Source organism: Spermophilus citellus (genome assembly GCF_964194105.1).
Source record: "Spermophilus citellus genome assembly, chromosome: 13".
In the NCBI taxonomy this organism is placed as follows: Eukaryota; Metazoa; Chordata; class Mammalia; order Rodentia; family Sciuridae; genus Spermophilus; species Spermophilus citellus.
In genome coordinates, this window is record NC_138193.1 from 101,631,258 (window position 1) to 101,649,709 (window position 18,452).

Genomic DNA, 18,452 nt, shown 5'->3' on the forward strand with positions numbered 1-18,452 from the left:
CTGCTTTCTCCAATGCATAGGCCCAGAGGCCCCAGGGGAGCCCTCATGCCAATGGAGAGGCACTGACTCTCTGCACAGGGCAGAGCTGGCACTAGGCTGTGCCCGAGAACCAGCTGCGACTGGCTCAGGCCCCCTCCCCAGACCTCAGTGCAGGGGCGGAGGCTCTCCCCCTGGCATCCGCAGCATCAGAACTGCGTGGCGACCCGACAGAATGAGAGCTGCCTTGCATATCCGAGGGCCATCCCTCTGCCACTCAGACACAAGCCATAGACCTGTTTCCCAGGGCAGTGGAGCAGCCCAGGTTGTGCACCAGGCAACACTGAATCTGGGCCTTGGCATTCACTGTCTGATGGCCTTGACTGCTCCCCATCAGTAACTTGGAGACACACTTACTATACTCCTCTGGTCATGGACAAGAAGAGAGAGAATCTGTGGAGAAATTTTGGCACATAGAAGGCATTCCCCAAACAGCAGTGATTATAATTAAAGTAGTCTGCCTCCCTTGTGAGGCTGAGGCCCTTGAGGCCAGGAGGAGTGAAGTCTTTCCCACTTCTTCCTTCTTAGGATCTCTCAAGGCTGGCCAGGGGCGGTGCTCAGAAAAGTCAACGGAGAGTGAGCTAAGTTGGGGTGGAGCATCTGACCAAGGTCACAGAATGGGCAGGGTGGGCACTGTGGCTGCCAGATTGAGCTTCTAAAAAGGAAGAGCTCCTCGCAAGAGGACAGGTTTGGGCCTTCCAAGGCCCTGAGCAGGACCCTGAAGCATGAGTACAAAGTTCAGAGAGTTAGCATGATCTGTAGGTTGATTGTTTTTTCAGCTGTCAACTCCCCTCCCTTTTACAAGTGTGACTCACTTTCCTGGCATGTGAGGCTCAAGCTTTTGTTGTTGTGATCTGCCCGGGCAGTGGACTGGGGCAGGGCCTCTCTCCACCTGGCACTCAAGCCTGTGCACAGTGTCTGTTCTTAGAACTGCAGAATTGCTCCCCAGGCTGCAGCTAGCAGGAGCAGCTGATCTTGCCTGGTTTCTCCTGGTTTTCTCACCAGCTCTGGGGTGTCCTGGCTAGAAGCCCAGGGGATTTGAGATGCACTGAAAAAGCAGTGTGGGTTAAAGGGTTCATCTAGGAAGCCCCAAAGTAGAGCTCAGACCCTACTCCCAGGTGACCAGGGGCTTCTGAGAATCTTGGGCCTATCACTGAGGCTGGCCAACACCCACTTTGTCATAGGGCTGGGTGTGGTCTCCATCACAGGCCACCCAGCACGGGCCTCATGTGAGCTTTCCAAAATAAACACAGTTAACACCTGGCCACACAAAGACCAGAGTCTCTCCTGGCCTGGCTCTGCAGCGTACCCTACGTTCCCACCTTGCTGAAGTCAGAGGCTTGGAGCCAAGCCATACCAGGCCAGAGGTAAACCATGGCGACCCGAGAGAATGAGAGCTGCCTTGCACATCCAAGGGCCATCCCTCTGGCACTCAGACACAAGCCATAGACCCATTTCACAGAGGCTGTTCTGCAGAGAGGCAGGAGGAGGGACTAGAATGTCAAGATGAAACTACCTTAATACATTCAACTATCACGTACAACTAATAAGAACAAATTTAAAAAATAAATAAATAGAAGCAACAAACATAAAAAAAAATTACAAAGAAAAAGAAACTGCCTGAGTAACCCTGTCAGAAGCTGAGCAATTAAAAGTCAGAACGGGAAGCAATCTGAACCACACTTGCAATCTCAGCGATTTGGAAGGCTGGAGTGGGAGACGGAAAGTTCAAGGCCAGCTTCAGCAACTTAGCAAGATCCTGTCTCAAATGAAAAATAAAAAAAAAATTTAAAACCCAGTCATAAAGTGCCCCTGGGTTCAATTACCAGTTCCAAAAAGAAAAAAAAAAAGTCAGAACACGGTCTAGAGGCATAATATAAGCTAATGTGCAGGATAAATCTCCTGAACACACTAAAGGCATTTTGTTTTACTTTGTGCCCAGTGGATAAATAGCTTTTTTAAGAAGAGCAGACTGACCCCATGCAAATTTTTAAAAGTTGTTTTCTGTGCAGGTCTGAGTTATGTAGTTCAATATGGGACCCAGACAAGCTGAGAAATTCTTTTCAATAAAGCCAAGAATTATAGGGTCACTGAATTATATTGCTATATTGTGTTCATGTACAAATATGTAACAATGAATCCCAGTTTTGTATATAACTATAATGCATAAAATAAAAAGAATTGCAGGGTCATATAGGCCACTGAAGAAACTGGAATGTTTTGAGGACAGTTTTGAGGCTGACTTTTGGGACGATCGACTGATATAAAGTGGACAGTAACCATGACATACAGGCTTCCAAGCTCTCCCCATTGGGTAATTTTCAGCACTAAGCTGTTTCTTAGTTGTCCCTCCATCAGGAGCCACAGGCCCTGAGTTTAGGTGTGACTTCAGTTGGGTCACAGCTCTGGGGACCAGGGCACTGTGAGTGGCTACAGACCTGCTGAAGAGCAGGGGTGTCCCAGTAACCGTGACTGAAACGGCCACTCCCCTGCCCGGCCCCCTCCCTGAGGTCTCCTGAACCCACTGAGGTGTCCTGTGGGACACCTTCTCATCCTTCTTCAAAGGGATAAGTGAGTTTCTTTCCCCTGACCCAGTGTGTTCTCTCACTCAACAGTGCCTCTGCTCCTGGCCTTCCCTGCTCTCTTGCGTTGGGGGTGTGGGTTAGATTCTTCTTGCCACCCCTTCTTTGCCTTCATCTGCCCTGGGATGCTGAACAGCCAGGGGAACTTCACACCTTGGGCACCTGCAACCTGGAAGCTGAGATGTGCTCACTTTCCAACTGACAAAAGTTATGCCAGACCCAGGTGGCTTCCCATTGTCACCTCCTCTGTGTAATCTCCAGAATTAATTATGGATCATGCTCCCTTGGTGTTTGGAGACATACCATATGATGCTAGCTACGAGTTCATATGCAAAATTCCATCCTCCTCCCCAACTACCAGCCCTGACAAGACTGTGAGCTCTTCAGGGACAGAAACTTTGTCTTATTCAATGTCCAAAAAAGTCTAGCAAATGAATGAGTGATGGAATAAATAGTTTCCATCCAAACTGAAAAACTAAACTATGGGTAGGCTGGATCAGGCAACCTTTTCTAGAAGTTCACTGCCTCAAATTCAGTTTATCAAGATTAAGGGCAAAGATTTACCTAAAAGCAGATTTCCTCTGCTTTTCCTGAAAACTAGTGGGAACCAGAAACATCCTAAGATCATCAATGGTGGGAGAACTTACTCACTTTACAGGCATCTCCTTTGCTGACATAACTTAAATCAGTAGAAGAAGCACTTGACCTCAGCTGAAATCCAGCCTTTACTGCTTATAGCAGCCATGAGTTCTTTACATCTGATGCAGAAATTAGAAAGAAAATTTCAGAAGAGGATTGGAGTAAAAGGAAATTTTCCATAATGTTCACCAGATGAAAGCAGTATTTATTCTAATAAACCCCTGTGCTAGGCAGGCTGAATGACTGGTTTTCACTTGATCCACCAAAATAATCATTAGTCTAAAAAAAAAAAACCTAGTGATTCTTCTTGAGTAAAAGAAGGAAAGGAAAAGAGAAAAATTAAAGCCTTCTTATTTAAAAAATTTTTATTGTTCTTTAAAATTTGTTTATTTGCAGTTGCCCAGGCAATAAGTATTTATTGAACACCAGAGTCCTGAACAGGGTTCCTCCTATCCCTCTGGAGCTTCTGTGCTAAGGGGTAGGCAGACAGGCACATAATGAAGCCAATCTTCACCTGTGATAAGTACCAAGAGCAAAGAGGGAGAGAGAGTCTGGACCATTATGGGGGCATGACGTTAGAGCAGATGGGGAATATAACATCTCTGAGCTGAGATCTGCAGGAGGAGGAGATGATACTGGGAAGAATCAGGACAAAGAGGTGAAAGTGGTCCAGGCAGAAGGAACTGAAGGCCACAGGATGAGAGCTGGAGTAAACTGGGCCCGTTGATGGCAAAGTGGGAGCTGGATGGATGGGCAGGAGCAAGGCAGAGGGGCAGCAAGCAGAATGGGAAGAGGAGGGAGGCAGGATCTAGTCCACAAAGGAGACTGGGGCCGTGGGAAGGAGATGGGATTTAAATAAGGAACCGATCAAGATCTAAATTTAAAAACTTCTGCATCCTTTCAGGTGAATGACCATTCCAGATTGCGTAGCACTTCCTCGGTGTTCGCAAATCCTGTGTCCTTGGGAAGTACCTCCCTGAAATCACACTGGTGCTGGGTCACCTTAAGTATATGACAGGTTACCCTGAAGGTGACCAGTGGTGACCCTAAGTGTATGACAGGTCCAAATCTGAATCTTGGTCCGAATTTATGTTCTTAGGAAGCATCACTTAATACCTCAGAGTTTAGTCTATTTCTGCCATAAGCCCTTTTCTTCCTGAAAAGTCACCACTGAGACCACTTCCCCTTTCAGGATGACAAGGGAATCCTTATTTGGTATTCAGAAACTAGGGCAAGGACCTCTAGTGGGTTTGGTGACAACAGATGTCCTGATGATCTAGACTGGCATGGTCCCTCAGTGACTGCCTTGGCTGCAGTAAAGTTGCCCTCCCTGGCTGCCAACCTCTCTGACGTGGGTCCCTCTAAAGCCTCTTACCTGGAGCGGTGGCTGAGCTCCTCACTGCTCTCTGAAGCCACAGCACTCTTGCCTCCCAGTATGGGAAAATCTCACCTCTGACCCTGCCGCTGTGTCCAGGCACACATTCTCTCCCCACCCCTTCCAGGGCACCTGGCAAAAAGTTACCTCTGACTCGGGCTTCTGCAAAGGCAGAGTCATTGCAATGGCTGCTTAACCACCTCTCATATAATTCCAGGGATGTGGGCTTATAAAACCTGTCAACCTGCTTGGAAAACCATATGGGGGAGGGAGAATGAACCAAATAAGGGGAAAATAAAGAACTTTCCAGTGGAATTGTCTGCCACAAGCAAAAGCAGAGAGACAAGTCAGGACGCAGTTTCGCACTTGGGGTGACAGAACATTGTGGCTTGGATTAGAGAGAAGGTGACACTTCCAGGCATACCTTTTTTTTTTTTTTTTTTTTTTTTTAAAGAGAGAGAGAGGATTTTTAGTATTTATTTTTTAGTTTTCGGTAGACACAACATTTTTGTTGGTATGTGGTGCTGAGGATCGAACCCGGGCCCCATGCATGCCAGGCGAGCGCACTACCGCTTGAGCCACATCCCCAGCCTCCAGGCATACCTTTTGAAGCAATCTATGTTGATGGAACAGGAGATGAGGGGACAGAGGACTGAGTATGTGGCATAAAGCCACTCCGTCAGAGTTGGATTCTAGGGCACTTGTCCCCACATCAGGCGGAGTGGAGCGGCAGGTTCCTTATTTCTGCTCTGAGCGGGAAAGCTCTGAAGGGTTGTGGAGTTGATTGGCCCATTTTGGGGATTTCTCTGTGAACCCACAGCTGGAATGACCCCAGAAGCGGCAACAGAAGAAAGCCCCAAATTACCCAGATGGGATTCCAAGGAAAGGAGCACTGAAACTCGGGGGGTTCAGCTATGCATTTATTAACAGAACTTACTTGCAGAGTGCTGTGGCTTAGCCTCCATCAAACTGGGAGGAAAGGGACACTCTACCTGGATATCTGCGGTAAGGGGTCAGGGTGCGGTGTTCTGATGAGGGTTTAAGGAACCTGTGTTCAGGGCCAGAGCCATCTTCTCTCAATACTTTGGGCAACAACCTAATCAGTGCCTGGGAAGTTCAAGGCTGCAGTCTGAGCTTAAGCATGCTGGGAAAAGCCTGCCCTTGGCTGGGTCACGAGGCAGTCAAGGCACTCTACGATTTTGGTCAGGACACAGAAAGAAAATAGCAGGAACTGGAGGACCTTACACACTGTCACAGGAGGGGGGCAGGCATACAAGTCACACAGGCAGTTTCATAACCAGGAAGCTCTATGAGGCCCCGATGATATTTGTGTTTTGGAATGTGGTGTCTAATAACACGATGCAATCGTGTGGAATCCAAGCTGCACTTTTCTCAAAACTACACAGTAATGTGCTCGTACCCCTTGAAAGAGTGCAGAAAGTAGATAAGAATTTAGTTTTAGGTTCCACTGAAAACAAGAAAAGTTGTTGCATTTTTAAAGACAGCTAGGCCAGTGGGACAAAGTCCTTTATGAACTTTTCCCTTTGAGACTATTGGGAGTCAGTAGTTGATTCTTTGCACGGTCCTGAACCACGAAATTCTAGTTTCAGGAAAAGGAGAAAAAAAAAAATCTAGCAAACATTCTCTCCACCCCTCCAACCGGAAACTCCAACAAAACACAAAGCCTTCAAAGTGAGCTCTGGGTTGGGTGAGTGAGAGAGAGCTGGCTTTGGATCTCTACTCACTGCTTTGGAAAGGCCATCAAAGGAGCGGGCAGAGTGGGCAGGGTGAGATTGGGAGGCAGGGAAGGGAGAAGGTCAGGAGAAGGAGAGAGGGAAGGGTGTTGGGAGCCTGGGAAGGGGGACAGAGGCTGGAGGGATTTGGAATTACAGTGGATGTCAGCGTTCTGTTAACTACTACCAGATGCAGAGTTGCATCATATGCTGGCTTATCCCCCGCCCCGAGGCAAAGCCCCGTTACTGTGCAGTCAGAATCTTAAAGAGCTAGGAATGCAGAGGTTCACCTGTCCTCCCATGGCAGGGATTTCCTCTGCAGGCCTCCTAGGAGAAGGAGGTCTCTTTACACAAATCTGCAAACCCAGAAGGTCAGGGCAGGGTGTAGTCTGTAGCCAGGAAGAGGTTTCGCTGGGTGAGGTTCAAGGCTTGGGGATCTATGTCATCTTCCCCAACCTCAGGCCAAGAAGTGAGTAGCCAAAACTGGACAGCAATGCAAAAGGCATGATGTGATGAGGCCATGGGCCTCCTTGGCTAGCTTGACCTCATCCTGGTACTCATAGCCCCTTTCTCTTCTTCACAGCTCCCTGGTTCCTGGAAGAAGTCGTAGGTCCCACAGCACAGGGGTGGGCCACACTCTTAGATCATGTTCACATAGCTCTGGAGCACAGCTCTGGGCACCATTTCGGCCTGGTCCCAGTGGCCACAGCCTTTGCTCCAGAATGGCTGCCCCAAGCCTGTAGCCAGTGCATGCAGGGTTGGAGCACATATCTGTGTGGAGCTGGGATGTCAAGCCAAGGCTGCTTCTGCACATGACAGAACATGTTAAAACTATGAAAGGATGTAGAGTGGAACAAAAAATAAACCCTTCTCCATTTCCTACCCTCTTATACGTCCCCGTCAAGAGGCAACCTTCTCCTTCCTCAAAGCAGTTTCTTTTTTGGGTGGGGGATGGAGAGAGGGAAGGTACCAGGTATTGAACTCAAGAGCACTCAACCTGAGCCACATCTCCAGCCCTATTTTGTATTTTATTTAGAGACAGGGTCTCACTGAGTTGCTTAGCGCCTCACTTTTGCTGAGGGTGGCTTTGAACTCTCCATTTTCCTGCCTCAGCCTCCCAGGCCACTGGGATGACACGTGCCACTGCACCCGGCTCCTCACAGCAATTTCTCACAGCCATGATAACCACGTGTTATTTTAAAAAAATTTTATAATGGTGGCATATTTTACGTGCTGTTCTATTTCTGGCTTTTTTCATTGAGTAATATATTATCTTAGAGATAAATTCATCTCAGTACTTATAGAGCTGCCTTTCCTGTTTTGAACAGCTGCATAGTTTTCTGTTTATATACTCGATGGCTAATTTTGTACCAACTTGGCTGAGTCACAGGGTGCACAGGTATTGTATTTGGTCAAACACTATTCTGGATTTTTCTGTGGGATGTTTTTGGATGAGATTTACATTTAAATTAGTGAACTCTGAGTAAGCTGCTTGCCTTCCATCCATAATGTGGATAGGCCTCATTCAATAATTGAAGGCCTGAATAGAATAGAAAGTTGAACTCCCCAAGCAAGAAAGAATTCTGGCAGCACACAGCCTTCAGACTTGAATACAACATCAGCAGCCTGAATGCTTTTGAACCTGAACTGCAACTCCTTTTTAAGTCTCTAGCCTGCCGGCCTCCTAATCAGATTTTGAGCTTGTCCAGCCTTCCCCATTACATGAAACAATTCCTTACAATACCTACATATCCTGCCCACTTCCAGCGCAGGTGGTGGAATTGGAGGATCCTTTTTTGTGGAGTAGGCTGGCTGAAGAATAAAAGCTAATAGAGAGAAAACAGTGAAAAAACCACAGTACACAGGAAGTAATGTTTTAAAATGGGAGTAGGACAGCTCTCAGATCTTAGGGATCAAGTTCCCACACTGGAAAGAGAGAGAGAGAGGGAGCCCACACTTGCTTATTCATATGGGGGGAGCATCAAAGGTTTTTGATGGAATGTTCTTGGCCAAATAAGATACGGAGTGGGCTGTCTAGTTCCTAATGGGTTACATCCAACTCTGGAGCTATAAGAGGTGTACCACTAGTAGAGCAGGAGCAGAGACCTCACCCATGCTTGGGCAGTCTGATACACATGGGGAAGCTGAGATGTTCCCAAGGGAAAACCTAAGTCCCTCCCATGGCTCGGTACCAAGTAAAGACCCCCAAGTAGCTTCACAGGTGGCTTCCCACATATGTACATGCATACGTGTGTCCAGCCTATGATTCTGTTTCTCTAAAGAACCCTGACTAATAGAAAACTATAATCTATTTAATCAGGACTCCTTAATGGACACTTAGGTTTTTAATTTTTTGCTATTACAAACGATGATGCAATGAATAACCTTATATTTATATATGTCATTATGCACATGCCATGCCCCTGTTCTAACCACTATGGTATTTTGCTTCAGTACAAAGGAAATCATAAAATCATCTCCCCAAGAAATATCCATGATAGCTGGGTATGGTGGCACATGCCTGTAATCCCAGTAGCTTGGGAAACAGGCCACTTCAGCAATTTTTATTTATTTATTTTATTTATTTTTTGTACTGGGGATTGAATCCAAGAGTGCTTAACCACTGAGCCACATCCCCAGCCCTTTTTGTATTTTATGTAGAGACGGGTCTCACTGAGTTGCTAAGTGCCTCACTAAATTGCTGAGATTACAATCAATCGCCGGAATTATGGGTGTGCACCACTGTACCGGGCCCAGCTTCAGCAGTTTGGAGAGGCCCTAACAACCTGTCTCAAAAAAAAAAAAAAAAAAAAAAAAAGGGCTGAGAATGTAGCTGAGTGGTAAAGTACTGGGTTCAATCCCCAGTAAATAAATAAATAAATAAAATCCAGGCTAGCTTGGGTTGCTATTTTGAATGTCATTAGTCACCAGAGACGTGCAAATGGCAATCTATGATGAATGATACTACACACCCCCTAGAATGGCTGGAGTGATAGAGAATGGCCATATTAAGTGTGGGTGAAGGTGTGGAGGAACTAGAGCTCACATAGCCAGCTGGAGGGATTATAAAATGGTCCAACTACTTTGCAAAACAGTTTGGCAGTTTCTTAAAAAGACAAAAACATACTTATGATATGACTCATCCATTTCATTCTTAAGCATTTTCCCAAGAAAAATGAAAGCATATGTCCACACAAAGTCTTTTACACAAATGTTCACAGCAGGTTTGTGTATAATAGTCAAAAACTGCAAACAACCAAATGTCCATTAACTGATAAATAAACAGACTGTGCTATGCAGCAATAAAATTATCTATTAATTCATGCAAAAACAAAGATGAATCTCAAAGTAATTATACAGCAGAAGAATTCAGATGAAACGTGTAAATATTGTAAGATTTCACTTACATAAAATTCTGAAAAATGCAAATCAATCTCTAGTGACTGAAAGCAAATCAGGGGTTGCCTGGGAACTAAGTTGGGGAGCAAGAAAACTTTTGGGAGTAATGGATGTGTTCGCTGTCTTGACTCTGATTTCCATTTCATAGACGTCTACCTAGGCCAAAACTCATCAAATTGTACACTTTAAATATACGCGGTTTACTGTATTTCAATTATACATTAACAAAGGTATAATACTTAATTTGAATATCAAAAGGTGAATATTAAGGGGCTGGGGTTGTAGCTCAGTGGTAGAGTGCTTGCATCGCATGTGTGAGGCACTGGATTCTGTCCTCAGTACCACATACAAATAAATAAATAAAAATATTGTGGGCTGGGGTTGTGGCTCAGTGGTAGAGTGCTCGCCTAGCATGCACGAGGCACTGGGTTCGATCCTCAGCACCACATAAATGTAAAATAAAGATATTGTGTCCATCTAAAACTTAAGAATAAATATTTTTTAAAAAATATTGTGACCTCCTACAACTAAAAAAAATTTTTTTTAAAGCATTAAAATTTTTTTTAATGCTTTCTTCTTGTAGTCCTTCTAGAACAATCTTAATCTCCTCCCTGTAAATGAAAGCCTAAAGTATTCAAACTGCTCAGAGTATGCTGCATACTCAGGAAGGCAAAAGAGAAAAGCACATTAACATTTTTCTAAAATATCACCAGTAGCTAATTTACATGGTGTGTGCCCCTAACCTTTATTCTGCTCTCCAGCCTCATTTCCCAGCACCTCCAAATGCCAGTTAAGTTACCATGTGGAACTGTCAACTTCCCAGTCACACCATTTGGGGTTACTGAAAAACCCAGAATGTCTCCAGAGCAGGAGCTCTCTGCCAATCTTAAGGGCAGGAACCCGAGGACGTCCAAGGGCCAGAGCTTTGCCCTGTGGATCTGAGCTCTCCTTGCCTGTTTTCAGGCTGTGGAAGAGACAGATGAATCAGGACTGAAGTGCACAACCAGATGCAGGCAGAGAGGCCATGTTCTCCTTACCACTTGATGGCCTGAGCAGATGCCCACCTACCAGGCCCAGACAGGCCCCTGGCAACTGCCCCAGCTATGGGGCTGGATGATGGAATGGGCAATAAGACACTCCTTTATGAAGTATTCCCTCTTACTATCAGCACAGGTCAGAGGCCAGAAGCAAATGAGTGTACCAAATGGAGGAAGAGCCGCCCTTTGTAGGCCATGGCCAGAGGAGGGTTCCTGACACTGGCTGCCCAGCCCTCCATCACAGCCTTACCAGGGCCTTTTTCACAGTCTTGTGCTCACTGTGGTCCAGCAATCCCTGAACCTCATAATCTGGAATTGCCCAGAAGCAGAAGACACAGGTAAACGTTGATGTCTTCCATGTAGTTTTCACTAATATTCATCGTTTTGGGTTATGGGTCCCCTCCACCCCCATACCAGCCTACTCCTTGTCCCCCCAGCTGGGTTCATGCTTCTCTTAGACTTCAGAAGACAATATTTTTCACTTTATGAAATAGACAAAAATGTTAACATCTTGCCCATCCCCTACTCACTCAGAAGGACAAAACTTAATGTAATCTGCAGTATTTACTATTTTTTAAAATTATAGTCCAAATGGGGCTGGGGATGTAGCTCAGTGTATGGCACTTGCCTAGCATGTTCGATTCCTAGAAGCTCACACACACACACACACACAAAAAAAAAAAAACAAAAACCCCAAAACAAACAAACAAAAAAAAACTATATTCCAGGTGTTGTCAAGTGCATATTTGGGGATGAGGAGAGAAATGCTTAAAGGCCAAGATCTTGGGGCTGGGGATGTGGCTCAAGTGGTAGCACGCTCACCTGGCATGCGTGCAGCCTGGGTTCGATCCTCAGCACCACATACAAACAAAGATGTTGTGTCTGCCGAAAACTGAAAAATAAAAACATTAAAATTCTCTCTCTCTCTCTCTATCTATCTTTTTTTTTTTTTTAAAAGGCCAAGATCTTGAAAACAAGAAGACTAAATTCTTTGCTTTCACTTGCCCAAGATTCTCTTAATTTGCAAGACTTGTTGTAGCTCACAGACACAAGGTCCTTGTACTCCCTGGACACACACACACACACACACACACACACACACACACACAGTGGAATATTCACTTTCAGTCTGGTGTATTTAGGAGATTCTATCATTGACAGTAGCATAGGTTAAATTAAATTACAAAGAGTCCCCAAATCAAGAGTTTATGAAGTAGGAATAAACCACCTAAGATAAAGCAGTTCAGGAGCATTGTTTTCTCTAGTCTAGATTGTGACTGAGAGTAGGAGCATATTCGTTCTGCCCAGTTAGGAAGTGTTCAACACTCATTGTCAAGGTTAAGAAGATGGGAGAACCAGGGAGCCATGTTTCGTATTTTCCAGAAATAACATGATGCAGATCAGGATACGGATCAGACTGGAGTGCTTCTTACCTACTATATTGAACCGTCAGTGTCTCACCAGAGACACAGAACCAGGTGGGAGGTAGGCCTTAAGAGGCAATTGCCAGGAACTGGCTTCCCAATGTGGGGGCTGGCAGGAAAAGTCCAGAATCCACAGGGCAGCTGCCAGGAAGAGCAGGCTGGGGCTCTGTGATGAGGGCTGAAGCTGCTGATCACAGGTAGAATTTCTTCTCCCCCAGGGGAGCCTCTGCTTCCAAAACCTTTCATCTGTAGATAAGAGATTATCTAGAATAATCTATCTTACTTAAAATCAACTGATTATGGGTTTTCATCACATCTAGGAAATACCTTCACAGCAATGTGTAGATCAGTGTTTGAGTAATCAGAGACTGCTGGTCCCTCAAACTGGCATGTAAAAAGGATATCACAACAAGTTCTGCCTGTGGGCTTTGGTCTAAGCCATGTTCACACATTCTGGTGAATCCATAGATAATATCAGCTGGAGCACCTGAAGAATAAGTTCCATGAGGGAAAAGGGGAGGGGCCCCAGCTCAGAAAATCTGGCACTGCCAGCTGCCCAGTATATAGACTTCATGCCACACAATCCCAGGGAGACCAGCAATCAGAACTGGGCAAGCCCTTTAGACACCCCTAATCAAATTCCTCAATGTCTAGTGAGGAAACTATGGTTCAGATCAGACAAACAGCCACCCACTAGAAAGAAAACAGAGGTCTTCCATCTGCAAGAAGGGAGGAGGAATGAGCAGATTGATAGTATGTGCAGGGAAAGAAAGACTGGCTAGAGAGCATCCTTAACTTTAGGCTTGGCGGGGACCTGGGCTTTCCTGTTGGACCCTTACAGCACAGAAGACAAAACCAAGGCTCTAGGAAGAGGAGGGGCTGGCTCTGTGAATGGAGGGTAGAGCCAGGACAGTGCTCAGGCCCATGCTTGATTCAGAGTTTGGTCACCACCGCCGCCTAACCCTCCGGACCTCCTTAAGGAGCTAAAGAGATTAAAGGCTGCGATGTCACCGCCAGGCATTTGGAGTTCGATCTTCACCTCAAAGTTCTCTTCCAACAGAATAATAAATTTTAATTTAAATTATTAGTTCAGGAACCAGAGGGCTTGGGGACTGTGCCATGAGAACAATTCCAAACTCAGTCTCTATTCTGGGAAATCATAAATGCTTCCGTGCTCCATTTTTGTCATTTGTCCGAATGCAGGAGAGGAACAAGAGGATGTCCTGACCCACCATCCACAGGAGACCTGTCTTGGGCCATGTGTCCCTTTAGGCTGAGAACTAGGAAAGGCAAGATAGGGGAGGCCTGGAGCTGGGGTTGTACCTCAGTGGTAGAGCGCTCACCTAGCATGCGCGAGGCGCTGGGTTCCATCCTCAGCACCACATAAAAAGAAATAAATAAAATAAAGGCATTGTGTCCATCTACAACTAAAAAAAAAAAAAAAAAGACAGGGGAGGTCTGTATCTACAGATGACATTAGCGTTCGTCCGTTTTCCATTGCCATAACAGTGTACCTGAGGCTGGGCAATTTGGAAATTTACCAGCTAACAGTTCTTCAGGTCCAAAATCATGGTACCTCTGCTTGGCTCTGCTGAGGGCCTGCAGTAGACGGCACCACAGTGGCAGGAGCCAGAGTGATAACATGCAGAGACAGGAAGCCAGAGAGTGGGGAGGAGCCAGTCTAACAACCTTCCATGGGAACTAACCAGGGTTCCCTGAGAGCTACCCCAACCACTTCCAAGGACAGTGTCCCCAAGGATCAACCTCAACCTTCCATGCCCTGGGCATCAGGGAAGGTACACGGATGTGGATGGTTGGGCAGGGGCACCCTCTTGTTCCTCTCCTGTATTTTACAAATGACAGAATGGAAAAACAGAGAAACAATCTGTTCATGGCCCTCCCACAAGCTACCAGCTAAAGCTCTAGTCCTCAATGTCTCAATTCACTGCTGATTTGGTTTTGTTTGAGTTTTGCTTTGTTTTTGTTTTTGCACTAATTTTCAGTTGATTCCAGCAGGGAAGTCCAGCACACAGATCATACTGTGAGGGTGCCCAGAAGTGTCCTTAATTGCTTGTTAGTGACTTAAGTGGAGAGTGGGCAGGCTTGGGAGGATTCAGACAAGTGTCATTTAACTACTCAAACTCTTACATTAGAGGAGAAATCTTCAAGTAGGGGTTTAAGGTCTCATGCTTTAAAAAAAAATCATACAGAGAAATCCTGTGGGCCTCTGAGAGGCATGTGAGCCTGGCTAGCTCTGGGGCTGTGTAAACAATGGTTATGACCATGACTGAGCCAAGCCCCACTCGGGGCTCTGCAGACTGCGTCAGTTGTGCCTGTGGCTGGTGAAACTTCTGCCATTAGGGAACCCTTTTAGGAAAGAGGAAACTGACACTGGGAGCAGGGGCAGAAAGCTGCCCTGGGTCACATCATGCAGCTGCTGTGAGACACCCTCTGTTGTGAAAGGTCATATTTCTAAACAGCTAATGCTAATACCAGTTACCAAAGCTGGACAGAATTAGGTTTGCTGAACTCTAAAATAGATGCTCTTATGAGATTGAATGGCCCATTTTTCTGTAATTCAGGGCTGATGACCCCATTTCTGGATTGCCCATCCATCAGCAAATATTTATCAAACTGAGCTTAGTGCTAGGTGGTTTCGTATATTTAAAAAACTGTGTAAACATGTCCCATTCCTCCAGGAGTTAGTCTAGCCAGGGCAGTAAGACAAACTCATAACACATACTGAACAAAACCCCATGCATGCTCGTGTCTAGTCAGAGCTGGACTCTGCTTGCACACAGAAGCTGGGCATGGTGGTGGCCCTGGCCACTCTGGCCAAGGCTGGGAATCTCAGGGGAATGGCAGATCCCCGGCGGCTAGGCTAGCCAGAAAGGATGGCTGATTTGTGCCCACCTCACCCCTCTTCCTTCCAGGGCAGTCTTCTAGCATATGACTAGCTATCTCTCTGTGGTGTTTGTTGATGCCACTTGTGACTTCCCATTGTTCTAATCTCTCATGTGATGAAAGAGGCAAAAGGAAGCTGCCAGCCTTCCCATGTACCTCCCTTTAATGTCTTTCCAGAGCACTGTGAGAAATAAGTTTCCATGGTTTCTGTCGACCAGTCTATTGTATTTTGCTCCAGCAACACAAATGGGCCAAGAAATCACTCCAGCTTCTCTAGGTGGTCTCCCCAAATCTGCGTCCACCATCATGTGATGGTGCTGGCTATCATAACTCAGAAAAATCTGACTCCACTTCCACTACACAAGTTTAGGAATAGTGAACTTTTATAAACTTACATTGACTTCTCAGATGGGTTTATCACAGCTACATTGCACCCATGACTTGCAGTCTGTAGCCACAAGTGACCTCCTTTTAAAGGAAAGTCTAGATTCTAATGCTAACAACTACATTGAGTAAAAGTATATTCCTTCTAAGGTTCCAACTTTTAAGTATTTTTACATTTTTGTATTAGATAATACATTCACATGGTTCAACAATCAAAACCATATAAAATATTCTCAGTGAAAATTTTCCTCCTACCTTTAGCCCCAAGACACCACATACTCTAGGTGCCATGAGGTCCTAATCAGTAATTGATTGCTAGTTTTATATGTTTTTTTCTGGACCATGTTTATGCAAATATATATAAATATGAATGTTTTTATTCCCTCATTTTAATTTTTATAAATTATTTTTATTAATTTTTCTGTACCTATTTATAATAATATTTTGGACACTTTGTTTCTGCATATATGGACAGCGTCATCATTCTTTCTGTTAAAATGACATGGCATAATTTATTAAGTCAGTCCCTACTGATGGACATTTGGATTGCCTCCAAACTTGTGCTATTATTAACAATGCTGAAAGAAATAATGATGTTCGTACATCATCTTATACAGTTGCAAGCACATCTGTAGGATAAATTACAGAAAGTTGAATTGCTGAATACATTTAGGATTGGTTGTATTTCACCAAATGCCTTCCACAGAGGCTACACCTGTTTACATTTCTAGCAATGTTAGAGGGACTCCTCTCACAGCCTCATCAAGAGCCTGTATTTTCAAACTTTTGCAGTTTTGCCAAGCTATGAAGTAAAAAAAAAATTCTATTCAAATTTTTGATAATTTTAATCTTGATATAGTGTAAAACTGATAAAATTTATAGGAATATCTGAAGAGTTCCTATATATTCCGTTTTCTTTTTTTTTTTTTTTCATTTTTTTGGGGGGAGTGGTTCTGGGAATTGAACCCAGGGGTGTTTTATCACTGAGCTACGTCACCATTCCTTTTTATTTTTTATTTTGAGACAGGGTCTCACTAAGTTGCTTAAGGCCTCTCTTTGCTGAGGCTGGCCTTTTACCTGCAATCCTGCTGCCACTGGGTTTAAAGGTGTGTGCCACCATGCCCAGCGTGGTTTCCTATATATTCTTGATTGAGCTTTAAGTGACATTTTTCTAATTAAGAGTGGAGTTATGAATAAAGCCAAAGAGCTGATGAACAACGTCATTAACCAAACTAATGCAAAATGTTCCTATGGACCCCAGAAAACAAGCCAGGAGGATAATCACCAAGAGTAATAAGACCTGAGTGATGTCTGTTTCCATGTGTGGAAAGCAGAGAGAAGGCTGGCAATTGCTTAAGATCCTTCCAACTGTAGAGACCACACACAGAGATAGATGCTCACAGGAAGCTCTCAGAAGGTGAGCCTGAGGATGACAGCCCAAACTAGGAAGGCCCGTTGAAGGCTCCAGTTCGTGGGTGAGTGCAGGTATGCATGGTTGGTAAGGTTGGACAATGGTGGACAACCTGAGCCCTTGTGAACTCTTGAAACCAACTAACCCAAGATCCTTACCTACACAAAGTCCCTCCCTAAAGAACTGCTGGGATAGGATCCAAATCAAGCAGAATAAGGACATTAGGGATGAAAGAAATAGAAAGTCCAAAGGTGGAAGGAAATATTGGAAGGTATAAGGCCTTATTGTCCAAGATTTGGTGAAAATTGGGAAGAGGGAGCCCAAAAACATATAGGCAAAAATACAAAAAGTTGTATGCAAGAATATTCACTGTGGCTGGGGCTGGGGCTCTGTGGTAGCACACTTGCTTGGCATGTGTGAGGTACTGGTTCGATTCTCAGCACTGCATATAAATAAATAAAATAAAGGTTTATCAACAGAAAAATTTAAAACAAAAGAATATTCACTGTGACTAAACATTCCATTAATAAGAGAATATTTTCTCAATTGTGTGCATCCACACAATGGACTGCCATGTAACTGTTATGTTCGAATTCGGGACCCCCAAAAGACCACCAGAGACCCAAGATCGATGTAAGCAGCGAAGAGGTGTTTATTACGAGCTAGCTCGGTCCTCCGCATGCGCACACACAGCAACTGGTGATGCTGAGAGGCCCTGAGCCCAGGGTTTGCAACAGTTTTATACATTCTTTGGAGAAGGCAGGGACCCCCCACATACATCATAGCATCTCTTAGCAAATCATCACACACCACAGGAAAATCAAATAACAACTCTAAAACATGATTAGTACATTCACTGGCGGGAACAAGTTGGGTAGGGGTGATTGGTTACTACAAGAGGGGGATTCATTTGAACTGATTGGTTTAAGCCAAGAGGGGTGTTCGTGCTGAACTACATGATTTCCCAACATGTTATCAACCACCATAAACTACTGGGAGGGTCATCTGGCATCCCAGGTATTTCCCTGTCTCATGCTGATTGGTGGCTGCTAGGGGGTTGCTATGGATCCCCACCTAGCCTAACTGAGTCAGGGACACCTGGCGCACCAGATCTCTCCTGTTATTTGTAGATAAACAATTTAGCAGGGTGGGGATGTGCCTAGGAGTGCTCTGTGGGTCTTTCGAAGGACAAAGGTCATGTCCCTTCCTTGGACAGGCTTTGCTCTGAGGTAGAGGCTGGTTTTTCATAACTATAAAAGAAAATGAACAGCCTGGCCAATGGCTCATGCCTGTAATCCCAGTGAGAGAGGCTGCATCAGGAGGATTGCAAATTCCAGGCCCCATACAACTTAGTGACACCCTGTCTTCAAAAAAAAAAAAAAAAAAGAAGAAGAAGAAGAAGAAGAAGACCTGGGGATGTGGTTTAGTGGTTAAGTGCAGATGAAGATCTATCAGTCTTGCATTGTCTGTCTTCCCCACTCTCCCAACATACACATATTTCAATGTTTTGTCAGTCAATATTCAGTGT